Source organism: Manis javanica, chromosome 14 (assembly GCF_040802235.1).
Source record: "Manis javanica isolate MJ-LG chromosome 14, MJ_LKY, whole genome shotgun sequence".
Classification (NCBI taxonomy): Eukaryota; Metazoa; Chordata; class Mammalia; order Pholidota; family Manidae; genus Manis; species Manis javanica.
In genome coordinates this window covers 88,304,371-88,309,468 of record NC_133169.1, presented here as the reverse complement: position 1 = coordinate 88,309,468, position 5,098 = coordinate 88,304,371, and the positions used below count along the sequence as shown (strand labels likewise).

Here is a 5,098-nt window from a genome sequence, read left to right as displayed (position 1 = left end):
GTCCGTCTCCTACCAAGACTGGGGCCTCTCTTTGTTCCTCTCAATCGGGGTCTCTCTCTCCCTCTGCCCCGAGGACTGGAGTTGTCAGAGGACGAGCATCTGCTCCTCTTTGTGGGAGGAAGGAGATGGACTGGGTAAAGTGAACCCTGCGGATGGGCCAGCTCTCCACCTTCTCCGCCCGGCACAGGGGTGTGGGGACGTGATCATTAGCATGATATTTGCATAAGGAACAATCGGGGAGATTGGAGTCGCCCTCAGAGGAAACACCTGCAAGGAACTGTGAATGAGAGCCTCTCCCTCCCCGCGCCCCGACCCCAGGAAGGGGATGGTGGCCGGAACCCGACGCGCCTGACGCTGATGACAACGGCAATCACAGTCACTCACAGAGTGCCTACTAAGTGCCAGACCCTAAAGTGGATGTTCCATTTTTCTTAATCTTCACAGCCCCCCTAGGTGGTACATTCTATTACCTTATGGTACAATCTATAGAGGAGGAGGCTGCGGCTCAGCACCCCCAGAAGTGATAAAGATCGTGTTAGCAGCAGAGCTGAGCTTTGGAACAGGATGTTGACCCGGTGCCATTCACAGAGGATTGGGGTGATCTGGGCTCACCTCAGGTGCCGAGATCCTATCTCCATGGGCCCAGGGGATCCTGGGGGTCTTGGGACAAGCGGCTTAAGGACAGGCTCCCACCCAAGGACACTCACGCTCATGAGCACACATGCTCAGCCACTCTGCCCTGCCCCCACCTGCAGTGTGCAGGCAGAGAAGCTTGGCCTATAACCAGGTTAGCCAAGATCCAATTAACTAGTTAGCGCTGGCAGAGCTGGGGGCAGGCAGTGCGCGCAGGAGAGCAGGACAGATGGGTTGGGTAATGCGCAGAGACAGCCCGAGACAGCGGCTCCGCTCTAACCTGATACGCAACTCCTAACATCACTGCCGCCGGCCTGGCAGGCGGAGGGGCCTCAACCCTGGGTAGCTGGTGGGGTTCAGGGACAGCTATGACCCCCATTTCCACACACACACACAATGCCCTGTCCTCTGGCCTTCGCTCCGCAATGCCATCCTGCTCTGCCTCCTGTAAGGGCCGCGAGGAAGGCGGCTTCTGCAAGATACGTTTTCGTACAGTATCTGTAGTCATGTGAGACAACCACCTCCTCTAGGTGGGAAGCTGAGGATGTAGAGATAGAAGAGTTGATGGGGGAGGTTAACATAGCAGTGGTTACTGTTTGTGAAGTTTGCCTTGCGCTGGGGACTCTGAAAAAACCACTTGTGTGTACTCTCTTGTTTACACTCACACCAATTCTTTGCTGTAAGTAATATTATAATCCCCATTTTGCAGATGAGAAAATTGAGGCTTACAAAGGTTAAGAAACTTGCCCAACTATCAAGACACCTCAGGCTCAAAACCACACTTTATCCTACCCCCGAACTAGGTCTGGGATTAACAGTAATATTACTGATCACAATAGATCTTGCTTGCAAATATCACCTTAGAGTTTGCAAAAGCTATTTGGATTTATCCTGACAAGTCCATTCGGTAAATGGTTTATTTCTAACCCCTCCTTTACAGATAAATGAAATCGAGGCTTGACAGGGCTCGCCCCAAGGCTCACAGCTGATGAGTAACAAGCCAGAACTTCACCCCAGGCCAGGCCTTTCTGACAACCTGTCCAATGCTGTTGAGGAGAAAAGGGAAGAAGCCGGTGAGTCCAGGGCGGGTGGTTCATCTGTTTGCTTGTTTGTCACTGCTCCTTGGAAGAGTGGGTGAGGCCACACTCCTTCGGGGATGGAGAAAGCAGACAGCTTCCTGCCTTCACGGAGAGTGGGAAGAGGGGAGGCTCAGAGCCTGCGGGGTGCTGCCTCCAGGGTGCTGCCTCCGGCTCCAGGGCAGGAAGGGCCAAGAGGGGAGTCTGCCTCTCCCAGCATCTCATTTCCTCGTGTCTTTCAGAGGCTGTATCTGAGGCCCGGAAAGTTAAGGAACTCCCTGAGGTCGCCCAGAGACAGGTGTACAGACCAGGTCCCCTGACTTTAAGGCAAGTTCCCCCTGGCCAGAGGCCTTCCACGCACGGCAGGGTGGGGGACTTCCTAACCCCGCAAGCCCTGATTCTGTCTGACATCTCAGCACCCACTGTGAAGGGACAGATGCTGTGCTGCCCGCCCCTAGGGGGGGTGCCACCATTTCTCTCTCGGTGATCTGGGGGAAGAGAAACCAGTTGAATTCTCACCACTTCAGGCAATCTGGGGCTGTAGAGTCTAGACTCGGGGATGAGTGTGTTGAACACAACAGCGAGAGGAAGGTGGCACGTGAGTGGGACACGGCCCTCGGGCCACACCTGGGAGAACACGGGTGCACAGCGCCGCTGCCCTCTGCTTTCCCTGATGCCAGCACCAGAAGGGTTAAGACGGCCCCAGCCTGGGGGACTGAGGAGCTGTCTGTGCAGGAAGCTGCTCTCCCAGTCCCGAAGGCCCCTGGGGACGGGGGAGGGGAGCAGCTTTCTTAGTCTCTTTCCCAGGCTCCTCGGCCTCCCCGGGGATCCAACTACATGCCAGAGAGGTGACCCTTGACCCATCCCCCTCCGAGCCCCGCCCTCTCCAGCCTAGCCTGTAAAGACTCTGATCTTGCTCAGAGTGCTGAGAGAGTGGGGTCCCCTTACCTTCTCACCTGTCCCCCCACCATTTCACCTATTCCCCTCAGGGCCCCACTCCACTCGTGTCCCACAGCCACCGTATCCAGACTCCTGGGTCTCTTCCCACCCAGCTCTGCGCCCTCAGGCCTCTCCCCAGCCCCCACGTTTGTAATCTTCTAAAAATAAAGGCCTGTGATTCAAGTAGGCAACTCCGGAAATATACAGTCCAGCCCAGGCATCCCCCGGGTGGGGGACACGGAAGGACCCGGGCACACAGAAATACGCAGACAGCTGCCCCCACTCTCCCAGGTAAACACCAGAAGGCAGAGCCTGTGTCTGATGAGGAAGAAGCCAAGGGACAGAGGAAGGGCACAGAGGGGACCACTGTGCCAGGTGGGCCCTAACAAAGGGGGGCTCCCCCTGGCCTCCCCAGTGGTGGGCTGTCTCCCGCCATGGCCAGCTCTGACATCCAGGCAAATTCCACCGTGTTTGGGTCCTACCCCTGAACTGTTTCTGAGGAGAAGGCAGACAGCCACTTTGGGCAACCCTGTTCAGAGACATCTGTTCCTCATCCCTCTGCGTCTTCCTGGACGCCGGCCAGGATAGCGGTCAAGGGGGTCCAGGAGTGGCATCAGCTGAGATCCCCTTGTCTGTTCCAGCTGTGCGATCAGGGTGCCATGGGATAGGGGCCCTCTGCAGTGGCATGAAGGGATGCTGCAGCCTCTGGGGCTGGCCTGGGGTACTTCCTCAGTGTGGCAGAAGGACCATGTCCACATCACACTGGGCTTTGGTAAGGTTCACTCCCACGCTGGGCCTTACGAACTTCCTGGCTGGTATTTGTGTAACTCCTCAACCACAGTACATTTTGGGACCTCAGGAACAATAGTAATAATTAGAAGAATAATAGCTAACATTTTTCAAGCACTGACTGTGTGCCAGACCTGAGCTAAATAAATACTCACGTAATCCTGACAGGAGCCCTATTTATCATCCTTAACTTGTAGGTAAGGAAACTGAGGCACAGATTGCCCACAGCGCTGGCCCTTCCCTAGGTCACACTAGTAAATGGCAAATCTGGGACTTGAACTCATGGCCGTGTGACAGCACAGCTTTTTCCTCGTGATCTCTGTGTGGTGGCCTGAGGGTATGGAGCCCTGTGAAGGGACATCTTGAAAGTGACTGTGGTGGACACCCGCCACATTACAGGGGTAGAAGCCCGCTGGGACGCTGGGCTTTCTTGCCATACTGGCCTGGCTTCCTCTCTGCATGGCATGGCAGAGGCATGGCACAACACGTAGGTCAGGTGATCCCAGGCCCTGAACCGCTGCCACCTTCCGTTCAAGCCACAGGAAAGCAACAGAGAGGCTGGCTTTTGGGATCTGGGAAGCCGCCCGTCAGCCTCATACCAGGACCTCAGCTGACTGGCATCCTGACAGCTGAGCCATAGCCTGGCCGGCCCTTGCTGACCCCAGCCAAGTGATCCGCCGGGGGCTAGGTGAGGCCGGCAGCCTGGACAGGGCTGTCCATAGCACAGCTGGGAAGGAGACAAAGACTGATTGAGAAGCTGCCCCTCTCTTTTGTCAGCATCTTGGGGCCCTTTCCCAGCCTGTCACCAGTCCTAGTACTATTCCCCATACCTGGCTTTTACATCCTAGGGAAGAATGAGGCCTGAGGGGAGCTGTCAGGCTCTTTCTGTACCACATAGAGTCGCCATGCAAAAGTTGGCCTTTTGAATTGCTGCCTTTTTGGTTTAGGCAAGATTTACCTGTCACATGGCAATTTGATGGTGTGTCTGGGACAATCCCACCATTAAAGTTAGTAACACAGGTAAACACTTAGGTCAGCCCCCAGCCTACATATAGTGAGTGAATTAGGGGGTCCCTCATGGGACCCCTTAGATATGTTACCCATGATAAGAATAATGCTGGCATAACCAGGTTACCAGCTACCGTTTGTTATCAAGCAATTCTGATGACAGCGCTGAGCCCTATACACACATTCTTATTTAATGTTTGCAGTGACCCTATGAGTTAGATGTCACTCATTTTACAGATGAGAAAACCGAGGCCAAAGTCTCACAATTAGTAAGTGGATGAGCTGGGATTTGAATCCAGGCCAACAGACATGTGGTTTTCTTGTGGTCATTCTGCTCCGGGCTGATTGGCCCCTGTGCATATTCCACAAGGGCACGTGCCCCTCAGATAAAGTTGGCAGCGTTTCCTGAAATTTTAAAACTGCTGCAAGCAGTTCTGACAGGACAGACATGTCCTGCAACTTCGGCGATGCTTTGCTTTAACCCTCTAACATCACTGCTGGCCAGCGCTCATGTTCCCGTGCCAGACTCTTCTGATCAATAGCTAGTGCATGCTTTTCTGCTCACGAAGCACCCACCATCAGTCCATCCCGTTATCCCAATTCTTGATAGCTCCCCACCACCACCAAAGAAGCCCTTTGCCCCTTTCGTGTTG

The 5,098-nt window shown here is 54.7% G+C and overlaps 1 long non-coding RNA gene across 3 annotated transcripts; it reads left to right on the top strand.

The window, feature by feature from the left end:
* On the top strand, positions 1–3,848 carry LOC108405526 (uncharacterized). Of its 3 annotated transcripts, none has more exons than XR_012125159.1 (4): positions 1–134; positions 1,574–1,706; positions 1,952–2,036; positions 2,237–3,846. It is a non-coding gene; the product is annotated as an uncharacterized lncRNA (long non-coding RNA). The 3 variants fall into 3 exon arrangements; XR_012125161.1 differs by having other exon boundaries at positions 7–456; positions 2,237–3,848; XR_012125160.1 differs by having other exon boundaries at positions 9–453; positions 2,237–3,848.
* The last annotated feature ends 1,250 nt before the right edge of the window (positions 3,849–5,098 follow it).